The sequence below is a fragment of the Cicer arietinum genome, chromosome 5 (assembly GCF_000331145.2).
Source record: "Cicer arietinum cultivar CDC Frontier isolate Library 1 chromosome 5, Cicar.CDCFrontier_v2.0, whole genome shotgun sequence".
NCBI classification, from domain to species: domain Eukaryota; kingdom Viridiplantae; phylum Streptophyta; class Magnoliopsida; order Fabales; family Fabaceae; genus Cicer; species Cicer arietinum.
Genome location: NC_021164.2, coordinates 5,294,795 through 5,315,871, shown reverse-complemented (window position 1 = coordinate 5,315,871; position 21,077 = coordinate 5,294,795). Strand labels below are relative to the sequence as shown.

The following is a 21,077-nucleotide window of genomic DNA, read 5'->3' as shown; positions in this document are numbered from 1 at the left end:
GATCACCATTATTTTGATTTTTATGACCGTCAATCAATTTCTTTTCAGTTTTTATCATTTATTTTGATCATCATTGCATCGATTTTTATAACCATCAATTCATTTCTTTTCAGTTTCCTTTATTTTTATTTCTTATTATTTTTTTTTTATATTTTAAAAAATGGTCTAAACAAGAATTAGAGGCAAACAAGAACCGAAAACACTTGTGATTGTTAAAAACTTATATCCCTAATTATTTATTTTTATTTTTATATTTCTTCACATATATTTATTATTATTATTATTATTATTATTATTTACTTTTTTAATAAAAAGTAAAAATCAGACAAAATTAGGTGTCAACTTATACCTATATCTATATTTTTTTCATCAAATTCTACCATTTATTTAAATTATTTTATTTATAATTCAGTTACACTCAACGTCTCTCTTCTGTGCTAAAATTCCACACCATTTCAATTCCACACTCCTCTCTCATCAGGTATTCTCCGCTTCAATTTTCACTCTTTTCTGTCATTCCATCACAAATTCATTATCTTTTCCTGTTTCAAGTGTCTGTTAGAACGCTTCAATGCCTTCTCCCACAGAAAATGCGGTACCCTTTTCGTGCACAATCACTTGCCTCAGCTGAAGAGTAATACCCATTTATGCCTCACTCTCCATACAAGGTTTTGCTCAAGTAACAACACTCACAATGTCAGTAAGTAATCTATACCTATATCTATATTTTTTTCATCAAATTCTATCATTTATTTAAATTATTTTATTTACAATTCAGTTACACTCAAATAGGTTACTTACGTGAATTCAATTCACCTAAAATTATAGGTTTACCTACACAGTAAATTAAGTTTTCGTAGGATACGGGAATTGAGTTCATCAAAATAGTTTTTGAAAGATGTAACTTACTATAGAAGTATATAAAAGATACAATTTACCGGCTAAATAAGAGACTAAACTGACTGACATTTTGATGATTTGAAATTAATTTGAGTTTTTGACTGAGTTAGAGATCAACATGTGTGGTTTACCTGTTTCTTTTTTTTTTCTTTTTCCAATAACAACATAAAATTCTGTAACTACTATTAGTTTGTTAAATGAATTGTAATTACTACTCCTTCTGTCCCAAAATAATAGAGCTATTTGATCATTTTGGAATAGAGGAAGTAGTATTTACCACTTGGAACTAGCACTATGTGGTGGTTAGTCTTAGTCATGCTCGGTCTCTATCTCTAGAGAGAAGAAAAAGAGAAGAAGAGGGAAAGGAGACAAAGAGAGAAAATAAGAGGAGATGAAAAATGAGAGACTGATAAAAGCGGACGGACACTGCACACTAGTTGCCAACTAATTGGAACCCATGTTGTAAGGTGTAAGCTAACCTTTGGTAGCATTATAAAGAAATGCAAATTGGATGCCCTACTGCTATGCTGCATTTGTAGCAGGTTTTATGGTTGTTAGAGGAGAGAGAATATTAAATTAAAATAAACAAATGGGGATGAGAGAGATAGATAATTGTAGAGAATGTTGTAGAAAAACTTGCACAAGAAGATCCAAATCCAAAGAAATGTAACAAAATACCTAGGACTTGGATCATCAGCAGGGTGCCGTCAACTGCAAACTGTTAGCTTATGAGAGAAAATTTCCTTTCTTTCCAACATATTGTGACTCAATTTTTAAGCTACTTTGAGTCAAGCTAGTTTTGCCATTCTATTGACTGATGCTCCAATCAGCACAGGTTTTACATACTAGAGAAGTTTGCATCAGCACATTGAGGCTCAAATTTCCTGGATTTACCTTGGAAACTGGATGCTTAGTTAAATCTTAGCTTTGAAGTCAATCGAAAAATTGTTTAGTACTACTTGTGATATTACAAAAACAGGGAAAGTTTTCTATGTATTAAACAAAGTTCTTATGAAAATTAAATAGCCTATTGTTCCAACTATTGACTGATGTTAATGTCGAAGTAGGCATGTTAATGTGATTGAAATAACTTATACCTGATGCATTCATTTATTTACCTTTATTTTCTTTTTGTGAAATTGGACCACCACTGATTAATGTAAAAGTAACTTTCCATTTATTTAATTATTTTTTTAATTTCAACTTATTGATTTTACATATCCAATGGGCGGTGCTTATTGACATATATGACAATGCCACAATACATGCCTTTTGCAGATGATATAGTTTTAGTTGGATAGTCAAGAGAATAAAAAATGGAAAGTTAGAAATATGTAGACAGCTTTAGAAAGACATGACTTATGTCTACGTGAGAGTAAATCCGAGTATGTGAAATGTAAATTTAGCAAGAAATGTACAAAGCATATCTTCGAAGTGAAAATTTGGAATGTACAATACCACAAATCCCATGTTTTTAATACCTTGGTTCTGTCATAAAAAAGGACAAGGAGATAGTGGAAATTTTACTCTTAGGATCCAAGCAGGGTGGATGAAATGGAGGAATGCTTCAAGCGTGATTTGCAATAGAAAAGCATCACTCAAGGGTACAAATGATTACATCACAACTATAAGCCATGAAACGTTGTATGTGACTGAAATGTTAGGCGTTAAAAAGTCAACAACAACATAAAAGTATCACAAAGATGAGAATGTTAAGATGGATAGGTTGTCACACAAGACCAAATAGGGTTAAGAATGCAATTATTAGAGATAAAATTGGGATAGCTCCCATGGCAATAAAGATGGTAGAATCTCGTTTTAGGGGGTCTAGGCATGTGGGGAAGATCTATGTAAATGGTACATCTTTTAATTAATGTGCGATAGGAATTATGGTGTCATCTCATCCATTAGTCAACTCCATCTAATTGGATAAGGCTTAATTATTGTATATGAAGTAAGAACTCCAACAAGGACACCTGACTCTGCATTAACACAGACACAAACGTGTCGACACTTGACACTGCTAATGTCAATAAGGATAAACATGAAAGACACATAAGGATAGATGATAATATGTGTTATAGTAGTATGTTTAGCTAGGAAGTAAAACATGTGTTGACCCTTAAACAAATTTACTTTTTGTCTTGAGGATCGGGGAATAACAACTCTCACATAACATGTATTTTGTCTTCTGGCAATTCCAGCATAAACTCAATTGACATTTTCTTAAAAAATATATCTGTAGTATTTGTTGGATATTGTAATTTCTTTCATTTTTTGACACTTTCTTCCGCATTCCTAACATAATTCATGATTGTGTATCTTTTTTTTCCTTTGTATGCTCATATTTTAATTAATTGAATTATTGTCTTATTTCTCATTGGTGTAAGGTCAGGCATATGAGCTATCAGATTCAAGCAACCATGAAGGTTTGTGATTATTCTAAGTTAAGAAGTGTTAAATAGAAGAAAATTATGAGGGCTCAACTCAAATTATTGGTGGTCCAATTTTCAGTTGGGCCATTCACTTTTGATCAATTCATATACACCGTCAATGTGAAGATTTTTTACACTGTTAATCAATCATGGCCATTAGATCATAGAAAATGTTTGACTTCAATTATAACTACTTAAAAAATCATACATATGCATGGTTTTGATTTGATGACAACGTAAAACTTTTTACAATAACAATCTATCAAAATTAAACTATGTAGAAATTGAAAATGCCCCGTAGTTACATTCTCTTTGATAATAAAAAATCAATATGAATATACTTATATGTTTATTTTATTATGCACTTTTCTTAACATCGATCAACCATCTATTGTTGTGCAAACTAAATTCAATTTCTATTCAAATGTTTAAGTGGCAAAAACCCAATTTTCATTTGTTTTTATTTAGGTTGAATTTGCATAGAAAGTGAAGTGTTAAATTATACTGATAAGTAAGGGAAAAAATAATCAGGAAGTTCATTACATTGACTTATGGATGTTTATATTGATCCTTGGTGTTGTTTAGTTCTTACATTGAAGCTTTAAGTATCATACTTGACAAGTGCTAGATATTTTTAGGTTCAGAAGAAAGCAAAGAGAGTAAGAAAGGAGGGTCACTGTCAATCAATGAGTACGCACAAACTCTCCCTTTTAATATATTTTCATCATTTTTTAGAAACCAAAATAATTGTTTTATTTGATGATTATGTTTGGATATTTGTGCAAGTACTTTAGCTTGCTCCTTACATATGATGAAAGTTTATGTAGAGTACTTGATTCTTGACTATCCTAACTGAGATACCCTAAATTTGAAAACTAATTACTTTGTTCAGTCTAGTTCATAACAAGGAACAGGTTTTTTTCTTACATTAGAAGAGTGGAGGAAGGGACTAATCATTTGATACGACATCGTTACAATACGGCACAGATATGAGGATACAAATTTTTTGTGAAATTCAGGATACAATACGGCTGTCTGGATACGTTACTTGTGATTGTAAAGAAAATGTTAAGAGTTTATGCCTATAACATAATATATTCTCACTCTACATGTCAGTATCACGATGTCAATAAAAGCATTCTATTAGGACTCAACAATGACAATAAAATAAAATACATGAAAAAAATGAAGAGATATGAAGTTTCTGGAATCCTATCCTATGGACTTTCGAACACTGCATACTATCTCACAACTTTTCTGTGTGTGGTATGTAAACATTTCTGCCTCTTAGTAATCTGGTTTTGCTTTCCCTTTTCTTAGAGTGTAAGTTTGTAAAGCAAATATATTATTTGTATTCAGAAACTTCCTCATATCTTCCTAATTTTTTCTGTTTTTTTATAGTCAAATGTTAGTTGTTAGTATGTTATGTTAGTAGCAAGGTTTTGAACCCTAGACCCTATTTTTTTTTTCTGTTTCCTATGTAAAGGTTGTTGCATCAAGTTTTTTGTCAATCCTTTTATGCACCATTTGATAGGATGCCTTATTCACTATTCTTGACACTTTTCTAAATCATTCCAAAGTCATTGAACCTAGGAATATGTTTTATGTTTGTTAGGTTTTGCATTGCTCCGGCACCAAGAAACATGGGATATACATAAGCTGTAAAAAGGTTAGAACATATCCTGTTAGTGTTATCACTTATGGCTTGTCAATATGATGTTTAAAAACTTCACGTTCATGGTGATGTAGATTTGTCAAATTGTTGGCAATGGTTTGGGCCGGTAGTCAAGTCACTAAGCTTGCAAGAGCCGCCGGGTGAGCTTCCTGAACCTGTTTACATTGTTAACTGTGTAATGGACTTAAATTTTGTTTTGCGACCCATGCCTAAAATTTTGTGAGAGTTTCTTCTCTCACCCCCTAATGCTTTTCGGATCGGGCGATTTGGAGTTGTATTTCGGAAAAAAAATCACCTCCAAATTGGTCAATCCGGAGGTGTATTTTGGAGGCTTTTGAGAACCTATGGGGTGTGAGAAAAAGCTACCAAATTTTTTAAGTGCTTATTGTTGAAACTATATTTTGTCAAGGTTAAATATAGTTTTTATTCTTATAAAATGGAAAAAATTTAATTTTGGTCCATACGAAAAAAATTATTCATTTTTATTCCCTTAAAGACGAAAAATTGTGCTTATAGTTCCCTATAAGAGACTGGCATGTGACGAGGTACTAGAAACATACTATTTTTGTTAAATAAAAGATTTAAATCGAACAAATATTGTATAGGAATCATTTCTTTAATACAGTTTGAAATATTGTCCCTTCATCATTCAATCTACCAGTTCGTATCCTAGATAGCAAATTGATACTTTAGATTGGAGGCATGTCCAGTGTTTTGACATGTGTCAGTACTCCACACATATAGTTAACATTAATTCACCGTCATATTCTCAAATTATTATTAGTGCATGTGCCAATGCCAGTGCTTAATAGATTGTAACTTTATGATAAACTTTTGACTATGAGGATGGCAGTTAGAATTTTTACTTGTAAACTTTGTTAGAATAACATAATGACAGCTTTTAAAATCACTATGCATCTTTGAGATCAAAGCTTTTAAAAACAAATTTATAGATGTAGAAGGACAAGTTAAGTATATACTTTCCTAATACTTTATTCATTTTTATGTTTATTAATATGCATCTCTGCATTAGGAAAAACTCATTTTGTAATTTATTAATATGCATCAATTTATGAGGTTAGAACTATGCCGACCATTTCAAACAATGGGGTTACTTCTTATGCAGAGCATTAGCAATGGCACCTTTTGTTGATAGAGGATTGTCATGGTTTACTGATAAGTTTAAGTTTCAATCACAAGGGAAGGTAACTTACAGTACCTTTCTTGGATTTTTTTATGTCATTTTTTTTAATTGTTTTTTCTGATCTGAGCTACTTAATTTGATAAATCCAGGCTTTCATGGCAATAGTTGGATTCTGTTTTGGATTGGCCCTCATTGTATTTTTGGTCATCACATTACTTTGGGCTTGAATGCCATTTGCTACTTATCCAAATTCCATTCTCACTGGAAATGTATAAACGTTTATTATCTCCTAATTCCTTTGAGATCTCACATGACTAGAAATAAATCTCCACCTTTTTAGTTAACTATTTTGGTTGATTTCGACTTAAATTTCAAATTCTAAGACTATCTTAAAACAGTGTGAATTAAAAAAAGTTCTATTCTATCTTACAGTACAAACCTAAACTTTGAAAAGTGTGATCAATGTGTGTTTTAGAGCCTTTTTGTATACACGTTCAGTGTGCGGTTGAATTGAAGCTACACTTTGATGTGTTGAGCTACCAAGCAGTGATTGATATGTGTTTTCGAATATAGCATTCTTTGGCATAAATGTAAAGCAAACACAAATTTGGATCCTCTGCTCTGCTGTAGTGCATGACTCCAGCGGTGTGTTTTGTAAGTGACATAAGAGAGAAATGATAAGATGAGGGAGAGAGTGAGGAAAATGATGAGAGAGATAGAGATAAATTGTTGTAGAGTGCAACAGATAGGTAATGCAGTAGAGGATCTGGATCCAACAAACACTCTATTTGTCCTTTGAAGTTTGGACTCAGGTTTTGTGTGCACATAACTATCTGTGTAAAAGAGAACCAACCAAGAAAAGTACACAAATAAGTTTTTGGCATTGATTTTATGGCATGGCTAGTATATTAAAGCTTCTTGTCTTGTTCTTGTTTGGCTCTTGAGAATTTTATGAAGGGTTTTCAAATATTAATAAAAAAAATTATATAAAGTTTAAAAACTACAAAACAGTTAGTATCCATCGTTGGTAGATTGCTCTTTGGTAATCTTTCAACTATATTATGAAAAAGGATCCCCAAACTTTCATGGTTGATGGCTTTAGTGTATTTTGAAAGAAAATTGATAGTTAAAATAAATTAATAAAAATTATTTGAATTAGAGAGAAAATAGGAAAAAGTTACAAAAAACTAAGCCAAAGTTAAGGGATCTTCGGCTGATTCATCTTGAATATCAGTCTAACCTTGATAAATGATCTTTCAAATTAAATTAACTTTATAGAGAAACAAGTGATTTGTCTAATTTATTAACTATAAGCTTATGATTTGTAGCGAAATTTTACACCTTGTTTTTTGTGAAATAGGAAAGAAATTCTCACGCATGAAATTGAAACCGAAACATGTTGGGTTTTGGGCTCCCTTCCTATGTGGAGAAAGGCCCAATATGTGCAAGTCCATGTGTCTCACTTATCCAAGTGGAGAGAGGTCAGGTTAGTGGGCGTGTAAGAGTTGAATTCAGAGAGAGAGGCAAAGAGAAAAGTGAGAGAGGAAGAGCAAACCCTATTTTCGCATAAAACAGAGCAGCTACACTAGATTTGCGATTTCTCCTTCGTTCACCGTCGGATCGGGCTGAAATTTGGACAGCAGGTTCGTGACTCGTGGTACTTCATTCTGACCGTTTGGATCGTCAATCAGAGGTCTGAGGTGGGAGAAATTGAACTCGGACAGCAGCAGTTTTTCTGGTTTTTTGCTGAACTTTGTTCTCAATTTCATGTTTGTTTTTCTATTGTTTTGGCTGATTGTTGTGCTGGTTACCTTGTTGTTTTTGGCTGGTTACTGAGCACGAATTTGTGCCATATTAGAAACTCTCTTGTACCGATATTTTGATCATAGTGGAGCTCTATTACTGGCTTGGTCCCGTGGTTGTTTACTTCTCACATTGAGAAGGTTTTTCCACGTTAAAAATTATTGTGTCATTTGTGATTGGTGATTTTAGTTGCTGTGATTACTTGTTGATTGCTCCTCACAGATTCTTGCAAGTTTGGGAAATTGATTATCCGCTGCATATTGCTCTATTAGAGTTGTTATTGTATTTGTTGTTGAATTTCCCATTGGAGCTTTGAACATCAGCAGGTCTGTGGTTTTATTCGGCAATATGTAGAAGACAATGTTTATAATCACATTGCTAATGAGGAACATGCAAGATCCTTGTGGAAGAAGATTGAATCTTTGTATGCTTCTAAATCAGGGAATAATAAGTTGTATTTGTTGAACTCCTTGATGAATTTGAGGTACAAGGAGGGGACTTCTATTTCAGATCATTTAAATGATTTTCAAGGGCTCCTAGATCAATTGTCAGGTATGGGTATCAAATTTGATGATGAAGTGTTGGGACTATGGCTACTGAATACTCTACCAGATTCTTGGGAAACTTTTCGGGTTTCAATTACAAACTCAGCTTCTGATGGTGTTGTCTCTTTGCAAAGTGTAAAGGGAAGTGTTCTTAATGAGGAGATGAGAAGGAAGGCACAAGGTACTTCATCTCATTCAGAGGTACTTGTCACTGAGAACAGGGGCCGAAGTCAAAGAAAGGAACCGAAAGGGAATAGACAGAATAACAGAAGTGCGAGTAGAGAGAACAACAGAAGTAAGTCCAAGTCCAGACACAAGAATGTGGAGTGCAATTATTGTCACAAAATGGGGCACATACAGAGGAACTGTTTCATATGGAAAAGGGAGAGCAAAAACAATAACAGTAAGCAGAGAGATAAGAATCATGATGATGATGACCGTGTTACTACTGCTACTTGTGATGATCTGATTATTCTCCGTGACTATGACTCAGTCAATCTTGTATCAGATGAGAGCATGTGGATTATTGATAGTGGTGCTACACTGCATGTTACACCAAGGAAGGAGTTCTTCACATCTTACACTTCTGGTGACTTTGGAGTGTTGAAGATGGGTAATGATGGTGTGTCCAAGGTAGTTGGTATTGGTGATGTTTGTTTGCAGACCAACATGGGAGTGCAGTTGTTGCTTAGAGGAGTCAAACATGCTCCAGATGTTCGCTTTAATTTGATCTCTGTGCAGATGCTTGATGATGGTGGTTATGATAATCACTTTGGTTCAGGAAAATGGAAACTCACCAGAGGTAACTTAGTTGTGTCCAGAGGGGAGAAAATTAATAAACTGTATTGGACTAAAGCATTGGTTGCTAAAAACAGTGTGAATGCCATGGATATGGAGGCTTCTTTGTGGCACCGCAGGTTTAGTCATATCAGTGAAAAGGGGCTGAATTGTTTAGCTAAAAAGGATGTACTTCCGAGATTAAAGAGTGCAGAGTTGGAGAAATGTTCTCATTGCATGGCTGGTAAGCAGACTGGAGTATCCTTCAAGAAACATCCTTCCTCAAGGAAGTCAGAGTTGCTTGAATTGGTGCATTCTGATGTTTGTGGTCCGTTGAAGGTAAAGTCAATTAGTGGTGCACTTTACTTTGTTACTTTTATTGATGATTGTTCCAGGAAGCTTTGGGTCTATGCTTTGAAGACAAAAGACCAAGTTCTGGAGAAATTCAAAGAGTTCCATGTTATGGTGGAGAGACAATCAGGCAAGAAGTTGAAATGCATTCGTACTGACAATGGTGGTGAGTATTGTGGTCCATTTGATGTTTATTGCAAGCAGCACGGTATCAGACATGAAAAGACTCCTCCTAAAACCCCTCAGCTGAATGGTTTAGCAGAGAGAATGAACAGGACATTGATTGAAAGAGTTAGGTGTATGCTTTCTGAAGCAAAGTTGCCTAAGCATTTCTGGGGTGAAGCATTGTACACGGCAATGCATGTTATTAATCTGAGTCCTGCAGCTGCTTTGAATGCTGAGGTGCCAGACAAGATTTGGTTTGGCAAGAATGTCAGGTATGATCATTTGCGTGTCTTCGGTTGCAAAGCATATGTGCATGTCTGGGGTGAAGCATTGTACACGACAATGCATGTTATTATCTGAGTCCTGCAAGTGCTTTGAATGCTGAGGTGCCAGACAAGATTTGGTTTGGCAAGAATGTCAGGTATGATCATTTGCGTGTCTTCGGTTGCAAAGCATATGTGCATGTTCCAAAGGATGAGAGATCCAAGTTGGATGCGAAGACAAGACAGTGCATCTTTATCGGTTATGGCCAGGATGAATTTGGCTACAAGCTGTTTGATCCAGTTGAGAAGAAAGCTGTTAGAAGCCGTGATGTGAAGTTCATGGAAGACCAAACCATTGAAGACATTGATAAGATGGAGAAGACTACACCTGAGATTGATAATGGTTTGTCTGATGTTGATCCAGTTCGGATGCCTACACATGATCTGGATACTGCTGAAAATAATGTTCAGAATGATGAGCAACATGGTGATGTTGGTGATCAGCAGCTTGGAGATGATTTTGATGTTCCTAATGATGATGCTGAAGAAGAACATGAGATGTCACAAGATGAGGATCTTGGTGATGCTCCTGAACCACCTCAAGCTCAAGTTTGGAGGTCTACTAGGCAGAGGAAACCATCCACCAGGTATCCTTCTGATGACTATGTTACCTTGACTGATGGAGGCGAACCTGAATGTTATGATGAAGCCATTGAGAGTGATGAAAAGAAGAAGTGGCTGGATGCTATGCAAGATGAAATGAAGTCTTTGCATGATAATCACACTTTTGATTTGGTGAAACTACCTAAGGGAAAGAAGGCTTTGGAAAACAGGTGGATCTTCAGAGTGAAGCAAGAAAACAATTCTACATCTCCAAGATATAAAGCCAGATTAGTTGTGAGAGGTTTCAGACAGAGAAAGGGTGTTGATTTCAATGAGATTTTTTCTCCTGTGGTGAAGATGTCATCCATTAGAACTGTGTTGAGTTTGGCTGCTACTCTTGATTTGGAGGTAGAGCAAATGGATGTAAAAACTGCTTTCCTTCATGGTGATTTGGAGGAAGAGATTTACATGAAGCAACCTGATGGTTTTCTTGTTAAAGGCAAAGAAGACTATGTGTGTAGGCTCAGAAAGAGTCTATATGGTTTGAAGCAGGCCCCGCGTCAGTGGTACAAGAAGTTTGAGTCAGTTATGTGTGAGCAAGGCTACAGGAAGACTACTTCTGATCACTGTGTCTTTGTTAAAAAGTTTGCTGATGATGATTTCATTATCTTGTTATTGTATGTTGATGACATGCTTATTGTTGGGAAAAATATTTCCATGATTAACAGGTTGAAGAAGCAATTGGGCGAGTCATTTGCCATGAAAGACATGGGAGCTGCTAAGCAGATTCTTGGTATAAGAATCATGCGTGACAGGATCTTGCATGTTCCTCATTAGCAATGTGATTATAAACATTGTCTTCTACATATTGCCGAATAAAACCACAGACCTGCTGATGTTCAAAGCTCCAATCCTCATCAGTCTTGGATTCTGGCTTCTCAGTAGCAAACACAGGAAGATGCAAATTCTTCACAAATAACAGATCCTTCATTTTTCCCTTCCATAAGTGATAATTAGTGCCATTCAAACAAATCATTCTATTTGTATTTGCCTCCATCATTCAAACAAGTCAAACAGCCCCTTAACCAAAGAGCTCTGATGCCACTCTGTTGGGAAATTCAACAACAAATATAATAACAACTCTAACAGAGCAATATGCAGCGGATAATCAATTTCCCAAACTTGCAAGAATCTGTGAGGAGCAATCAACAAATAATCACAGCAACTAAAATCACCATCACAAATGACACAATAATTTTTTAACGTGGAAAAACCTTCTCAGTGTGAGAAGTAAACAACCACGGGACCAAGCCAGTAATAAAGCTCCACTATGATCAAAATATGGGTACAAAGAGTTTCTAATATGGCACAAATTCGTGCTCAGTAACCAGCCAAAAACAGCAAGGTAACTAGCACAACAATCAGCCAACACAATGAGAAAACAAACATGAAATTGAGAAAAAAAGTTCAGCAAAAAAACCAGAAAAACTGCTGCTGTCCGAGTCCAATTTCTCCCACCTCAGACCTCTGATCGACGATCCAAACGGTCAGAATGAAGTACCACGAGTCACGAACCTGCTGTCCAAATTTCAGCCCGATCCGACGGTGAACGAAGGAGAAATCGTGAATTTAGTGCAGCTGCTCTGTTTTATGCGAAAATAGGGTTTGCTCTTCCTCTCTCACTTTTCTCTTTGCCTCTCTCTCTGAATTCAGCTCTTTCACACCCACTAATCTGACCTCTCTCCACTTGGATAAGTGAGACACATGGACTTGCACATATTGGGCCTTTCTCCACATAGGAAGGGAGCCCAAAACCCAACATATCTTCCCTCACAACTATGTGGAGGTGACCGCCAAACCGGCGATCTCACAACAAGTTTCAAACTTGCTTCTCGGTAATGCCTTGGTCATCATATCAGCACCATTATCATCTGTATGAATCTTGGCCAATTCCAACAATCCAGCATCCAAAACATCACGTATCCAATGATACCTAACATCAATGTGCTTGGACCTAGAATGAAAGGTTGAGTTCTTACCAAGATGAATTGCACTTTGACTATCACAAAATAGCAAATACTTATCTTGAACAAAACCAAGCTCCTGCAAGAATTTCCTCAACCATAACAATTCCTTGCATGCTTCTGTAATGGCAATGAACTCTGCCTCAGTAGTGGACAATGCAACACACCTCTGCAATCTGGATTGCCATGCCACAGCTCCCCCTGCAAGCTTAATCAAGTAGCCTGAAGTAGACTTTCTGGAATCAATGTCTCCAGCCATATCAGAATCAGTATATCCCACAAGAGTAGGCTTATCACCTCCAAAACAAAGCCTCAAACTGGTAGTACCACGAAGATACCTCAAAATCCATTTCACAGCATTCCAATGCTCTCTACCTGGATTAGACAGAAATCTACTAACTGTACCAACAGCATGTGCAATATCAGGCCTTGTACACACCATTGCATACATTAAACTACCCACAGCAGATGCATAAGGAACTCGTTGCATATCTGATTTTTCAGCTTCATTGGTAGGACTCTGATTAGTACTCAATTTAAAATGAGTAGCAAGAGGAGTACTTACTGTAACACCCCGTTTTTCAAATCGAGGGTATATATTTTTTTTTCAAAAGAATTTAAAATAAAGCAGAGAAATAAATAAAGAAATGTCTTTGGATAAATAATTGAGTCATTATAATTTACAGGCAGCGGAAAAGTTACTCCAATTATAAATCCAAACCATTTACCCAACAACAAATGGTACATGTAACCCATCGAAAATAACATGTCAAGCTGACAATATTAGTATAGGTACAGTCTTCCATTTTAAAATAAATGCAATACAAAAGAAAGGCATCTGATCCCTCTATGCCAACCTAATCTGATCATTTTACAACACAACTAAACACCCTGACTAATCTCCACGCGCCCCGTGAGATCCTCCTAACGTAACCGCAGTCAAGCATTCCCATCTCCATCCCTGTCCGTAGGGTACGAACCAGTAGGGCCGTCCTGACTCTCATCTGAGGGCAAAGCCCAGATTTCCACAATAGTGTAAAGGGTCACCAACCAGAAAATAACAGATAACACATAGCAATTAAGTTTTTGAATGCTCAAAACAACTTTTTAACTAAGCATGCACCTTAACAGGATTTTCAATGTGCGAAAAGTTCATACATTACATTGCCAATGAAAATGAAGGTAAAATGCAGTTCTCGATCTCCTAATTAACACATGATAAAACAAAACATGGATAGATTCATGAGCAATTAATCATACAACTAAAAATGAGGATTTTCACTGAGCCAATCGATTGGGCAATCGATTGGGGTGAAGATTTTTAATGAAAACAGAATCCTGGGCTGAATTCAATCGATTGGTAAATCGATTGATTGGTTCCTGAGCCCCTGGTTTCGAGCCAATCGATTTCCTAATCGATTTGGTGAGGGATTCTTAATGAAAACAGAATCCTGGGCTGAATTCAATCGATTGGTAAATCGATTGATTGGTTCCTGAGCCCCTGACTTAAGGCCTAATCGATTGGGCAATCGATTTCTTAACTGATTCCTTTGAAAATTGTTTTCGAAATCGATTGGCTAATCGATTTTGTTCATTTGGCCAAGCCCCTGACTTCCATCCAATCGATTGGGAAATCGATTTCCCTGATCAGTTTTCCAAAAATTCATGAATTAACCTAAGTCATTCCTAATCAAGTTCACCACTTAACACTTAGCAATTTCTACGCGATTACTACGACACACAAAGGTTCGATAACCATCATACTCACACACAATACACAACACATAGCACTTAACACCTTCATCTCAGTTATCACGATAAATCAAAATTCGAATCACTCAATCATAAACTCAAATCAAACATGACTCGCGTGCCAGGCACCCTAATGCAATGCGTATATGCCAAAATGCATGGACTCGGAATTCCAAACCAAAACCCTCCTCGAAGGGCCGTAAATCATAATTGTACCGCCTATCGCAGGCCAAAGTACCAATTACCGAGGTGCCACCTATCACGGGTCAGCACGATTTACTAAAATGCGTAAATCATAAACGTACCACCTATCACGGGTCAGTACAGTTTACCGAGGTGTCACCTATCACGGGTCAACACGATTTACTAAAAGAAAAAGCGGGAATCGTAAATGTACCACCTATCACGGGTCAGTACAGTTACCATGGTGTCACCTATCACGGGTCAACACGATTTACTAAAAGAAAAAGCGGGAATCGTAAACGTACCGCCTATCACAGACCAGTACTGTTTACCTAGGTGCCACCTATCACGGGTCAGCACAATTCACCAAAAATGTAAATCGTAAATGTACCACCTATCACGGGTCAGTACAGTTTACCAAGGTGTCACCTATCACGGGTCAACACGAATTACTAAATAGTAAATCGTAAACGTACCACCTATCACGGGTCAGTACAGTTTACCAAGGTGTCACCTATCACGGGTCGACACAATTTACCAAATGAAATGCATGAGCATACACAGACTCCATTCACAACAATCGTTAAGCAAATGCAGATATTAAAAGATTCCCCATTTTTAATACCCATTTAACTTAAACGACTTTCAAACAACATTAATTAAATAAGTCATTAAGAGATTCCCCGTTCTTAATACCGATTTAACTTAATGATTTTCAAAACAAAACGTTAAGCAAACAGTCATATTAAGAGATTCCCCATTCTTAATATACTTTTGACTTAAACGATTTTCTCGCAAAACATTCAGTAAACGAGTCATTAAGAGATTCCCCATTCTTAATACTCATTTACCGAAACGATTTTCAAAAACGATAGTTAAGTAACCGAGACATTAAGAGATTCCCCATTCTCAACGCCCAGTTAACTTAAACCTTTTCCTCAAATGCACATTAAGTAAACCGAGGTATTAAAAGATTCCCCATTTTTAATACTCGTTTAACTCTAATGGTTTTCAAATTCCACAGAAACAAATTCAAACATACTTTCACATTCAAACCATAATTCACAGCAACCACACCAATTAACAAACATCAAGTACGAACACACCAAATACAACGAACACAAATCACGCAACATAACACCCAGATACATCAAATTTCATTTACTCATAATCATACACAATGACATTCAAATTCATTTACCACGAAACATTCATCATTATAAACAAAACCTAACTCTAAGGTTTTTACCCATAACGCACTAGTTTCGTTTTTCCCCAAATCGATACATTTAACCCTAACAAATTCCTTCCCACACAACTACAGATAAGTCCCTAATGCAAGCTAGAAGTTTGGAAGGAGCCCTTACCTCAACGTTAGCTTTAACGTGCGTTTCCGGTACCGCGAGTAATTCCGGTAAAATCTCCGCTCGCAACGCCGCTTCCAAATTAGTTCACTAGCACCGTAGCGTGGTGGTGAGCAACTTTCCCTTCTGTCTCTTCGAGAAATGGGGTTCGGATCTAGAAGAAACGGAGGGGTTTGTGTTTGGATCTCAAAACCGTTTTTCTTCGTTCACCGTCGGATCGGGCTGAAATTTGGACAGCAGGTTCGTGACTCGTGGTACTTCATTCTGACCGTTTGGATCGTCAATCAGAGGTCTGAGGTGGGAGAAATTGAACTCGGACAGAAGCAGTTTTTCTGGTTTTTTGCTGAACTTTGTTCTCAATTTCATGTTTGTTTTTCTCATTGTTTTGGCTGATTGTTGTGCTGGTTACCTTGTTGTTTTTGGCTGGTTACTGAGCACGAATTTGTGCCATATTAGAAACTCTCTTGTACCCATATTTTGATCATAGTGGAGCTCTATTACTGGCTTGGTCCCGTGGTTGTTTACTTCTCACATTGAGAAGATTTTTCCACGTTAAAAATTATTGTGTCATTTGTGATTGGTGATTTTAGTTGCTGTGATTATTTGTTGATTGCTCTTCACAGATTCTTGCAAGTTTTGGAAATTGATTATCCGCTGCATATTGCTCTGTTAGAGTTGTTATTATATTTGTTGTTGAATTTCCCATCAAAACATACTTTCATTCATACGTTGCCTTTAAGTGCAAGAAAGGCATAACTAGAATTTATTAAAAATAAAAACTACTCATAAATCTGTAATGGCCAATTGTAAATTTGTAAAAATCCGACCTCCCATAATTTTTATGAATAAAATCATAAAATTAATAACCATTAGAACTCTACCATAAACTATAATTATTGGTACTATATTCATATTCTCAACAGTAACCAAATGTGTTTGGCAGTGTATGAGACGATTTCCATGGCAATATGTTTGAATTCAAAAAAATGAATTCTGTAGTTCATACGAATGAGGTTACTCCTTGAAATGACCACAAAAGTCAAGAGAAAATTAAAAGGGCAAGAAGAGTTTTTACCGAGTTCATAGAATTGTACCGAGTCAGGATAAACAAGTCGTTTGATCTTCATACAACATTATAATTTTTATTTTACAACACTCGTTTTCGAAGTTTTATGTTACAACAATAAAATTAAATTATACAAAATGAAATTTTTGGATATAAACCAGATATCCTCTCCACGTAGCTTTAAGGATTAATCTCTCAAGCAGGATAAGAATGTATAGGCAGCAAAACTGTCCTTCAAAAGTTAAAATAAAGGACAAGGTTAGGGGTTTAGAGACAAACTTAGCTACTGATAGCTGCATCGCGGTGGCCATGTAAACCTTCCATTAATATCCTCTTGGCAGACTTGCTTCTATAAGACCAAACCTCAAATGCCTCGCTCAAGTCAGGATAAGCCCAAACCTCAAACCGCAAAATGTCTGCTTGATCGTTTGATGACAATGTCAAAAGGAACGACACAATTGCTCCCTCAATGGCCTGGCACAAATCTTCATCCATTTTGTACTGAAAACTAGTCTCCACAATGGCTTTTGAATCCAACAATGGCTTCATTTTTCGAACATATGGAAACCATGTTTTTAGCAATTGCACCCGACCTGGAGCAGGAAGAATCACACTTGTTAAAATAATATTGGGATTTGCAACAAAGATTAACCAACAAAACAGAAAAACAAACAATTGCAGAAGAAAAAAAAAACGAAAGCGAAGAACGTTCGCTGTTTTCTGCTGAAAACGGAGAACGTTCTTCACATAACTGAAAACCAGAAAACTAGAAAACGAAGTCTCGTTCTCCGTTTCTGCAGTTTTGTAAAACAGTTTTCTCAATCGAATGTAAACGAAAATAAAGAAGGATAAAGGAAGAATAATACCAACAATCTTTGTGCTCGGTCTCAATTGATGAGACCTACGTCATGGACAAGCACGCAAGATTAATCCACTATTAATGATTGAACTTTACAAGATTAAAGCCTTCTCAAGATTGATCTCTTAGTATCTATCATTGTTTATAAACCAACAATACTAGTCTTTCTCGCGATCTTTCTTTTCTTCCTTTAATCTTCTCTCTCTGATTTTCTATGAATCACGAATTGCATATGCCTCTCTTAGTTTTCCAGCTCTTGCTATTACAACAACATTGCGTTAATACATTTACAGCTATAATATTTAAAGACATTTACTTAACTAACTTTAACCACTTTGTCATAACTAACTTGGCCAAAGGTAGTTAAAACAACTCTTAAGCATAACTAACTTTTTATGATTTGAGGCATACATTCACAATGCTCCACCTTGACTCAATATCAGAATAATTCAATCATTGATCTTGCTGCCATTGCTTCATGTTTACTCTTTGTCGAAGCCAACTATGTCCAAGCAATGCTTGAACTTAGCTTGTGAAAGTGATTTGGTGAATGCATCAGCTGAGTTGTCGTCAATTGCTATCTTCTCAATTGAAACCTGCTTTGAATCGATCACATCTCTTATGAAGTGATACTTAACATCAATATGTTTAGATCTATTATGATACACTTGATGCTTGGATAAGTGTATAGCACTTTGACTATCACAATAAATTGAAACACAATTCTGATTTATTCCTAGTTCACCAATAAGTTCTTTCATTCATAAAGATTTTTTAACACCTTCAGTAAGCGCAATGAATTCAGCTTGGGTTGTAGAAAGTGTTACCACCGACTGTGTAATTGCTCTCCAACTTACAGCAGTCCCATATAGAGTAAAAACATAACCAGAAATTGATTTTCTAGTGTCCATGTTTCTAGCATAATCTGAGTCCACATGTCCTTTGATTGGTTCCTTGTCATGACGAGTCTTTTTGAATTTTAAACTTGTTGTTAGTGAGCCATTTAAGTACCTCATAATCCACTTAAGTGATGACCAATGCAGTGGTCCTAGATCTGTCATAAATCTGCTAAAAACATTCACAGCATAAGCCAAATCTGACATGCTACATATCATTCCATACATTATGCTGCCAACTCCACTAACATAAGGAATGGTACTCATGCTTTGACTTTCCTCATCAATCTTAGGTGAGTCTTGGATAGACAATTTGTAGTTTTGTCCCAGAGGAGTACTAACATGTCTTGCCTCATGCATTCTATATTTAGTGACAACTTTCCTCAAGTAGGCAACTTGAGAAATAAATAGTTCCCCCTTCATTCTATTTCTTTTTATATCCATTCCTAAGATCCTCTTGACTTCTCCAAGTTCTTTCATCTCAAACTCATTTCTAAAATCAAATTTGAGCCTTTTAATCTGGTCTTTACTTGAGCTTGCAAGAACAATATTAATAGGTAAATTGGAGAATATCCTTGACTTTTCTGAAAAACTGGAGAATGTTCTTGAGCTGGAGAACGCTCTTGATTTTTCTCTTTCAGAATGTAAACACAGTTGTCAAAATTGTATCTTTGGAAACTAGTTCTAATCATGAAATCGTCAAACTTCCTGTACCATTGTCTAGGACTTTGCTTTAGGCCATACAATGATTTTTTAAGAATACAAACCTTGTTTCTGCCTTTAGGAAAACCTTCAGGTTGCTGCATATAAATGGTTTCTTCCAGATCAAGATGTAGAAATGTTGTTTCGACATCCAACTGCTCTAATTCCAAGTCTTGTTGAGTTACAATTGAAAGCAAAATTATGATTGAACAATGTTTTACAACAGGTGCAAATACTTCATTGAAATCAATTCCTTCAAGCTGAGAAAATCCCTTTCAACTAATCATGCTTTGAATCTTATCTTCTCTTTACCTTGAATGCCTTCCTTTCTCTTGAACACCCATTTTTATCCAATTACCCTTTGGCTCTTAGGAATGTATATCAAAATCCATGTTTGATTCTTTTCTAATGATTGCATTTCTTCATTCATAGCTGTCATCCAAGCTTCTTTGTCTTCACTATTAATGGCTTCCCAATAGTTGCTTGATTCATCTCTTTGAAGATCTTCAACAACACTTAACGCATAACAAATTAAATCTGCTTCACCATATCTGATTGGAGGCTTGATAACCCTTCTTTTTCAATCCCTTATCAAGTTGTAATTGACCAAATCTGTTTATGTTGCAGCATTATCATCAAGTGATGTATCAATTATGTCTTCATGATTAATCTCTTAATCTTCAAGTGGCTCCACCTCAATCTGAACACTATCATCATTGTTGTTTGAAGCACTGTTAAGTGGAGAACGTTCTGCGTTTCTGCAGTTCTGAAACAAAGAATGTTATGCGTTTCTGCAGAACTGAAATTAGGGGTGGGAATAGGCCAGGCCAAGCCAGGCTTTGAAAGGCTTGAGCCTGGCCTACGATGAATTTTTTAGGCCTAAGCCTGGCCTACGGTCTATCATAGGCTTTTTTTTCGGCCTGAGTCTGGCCTACGACCTATCATGGTCTGGCCTGTAACCTATTTAAAAACCTTATGCACATTAAAATATTTAAATGTTATATTTTTCATTTTTTTTAAATAGGCTAAACTAGGCCTTTATATACAAGAGAAACTAATAAAATTATAATCAAATCTAATAAAATAATTACTAACAAGTTTATAGTGCAACAACCTTCCAATAAAACAAAAAAACAAAATGAATTCGTAATAAACAAACTCTAAAAAGTCATTCAAAATGAATTTGTATCTTTTGTTTATCAACCTTCAAAAACAAAAGAAAAAATACATATATGTTACACACTGAGCTAAAAAGTAATAAATGATAAATTTTTTTAAAAAATGAATACTACTTGATAAAAAATATTAACCTTTGATTTTTTCTTCACATTATACTTATGACGAAACCAATCTCTGCCACAAATTAGAGCTTCAACATATTCTTCGTTTAATTTAGGGTGAAATTCATCAATAACTCTACCTCTTGCACTAAATGTGGACTCAGATACCATAGTAATAATATAAAGGTAACAAATAAACAATTATCCATACCTACATGATGCTCTACCCAAACCGATTTACATGATTCTCCATATACCAATACTAATGTGTGTATATATATATATATATA

At 35.7% G+C, this 21,077-nt stretch overlaps 1 pseudogene; it reads left to right on the top strand.

Annotated features, from left to right (window-relative positions):
- The first annotated feature begins 407 nt into the window (after positions 1-407).
- LOC101494380 (uncharacterized) lies at positions 408-7,084 on the top strand (annotated as a pseudogene).
- The last annotated feature ends 13,993 nt before the right edge of the window (positions 7,085-21,077 follow it).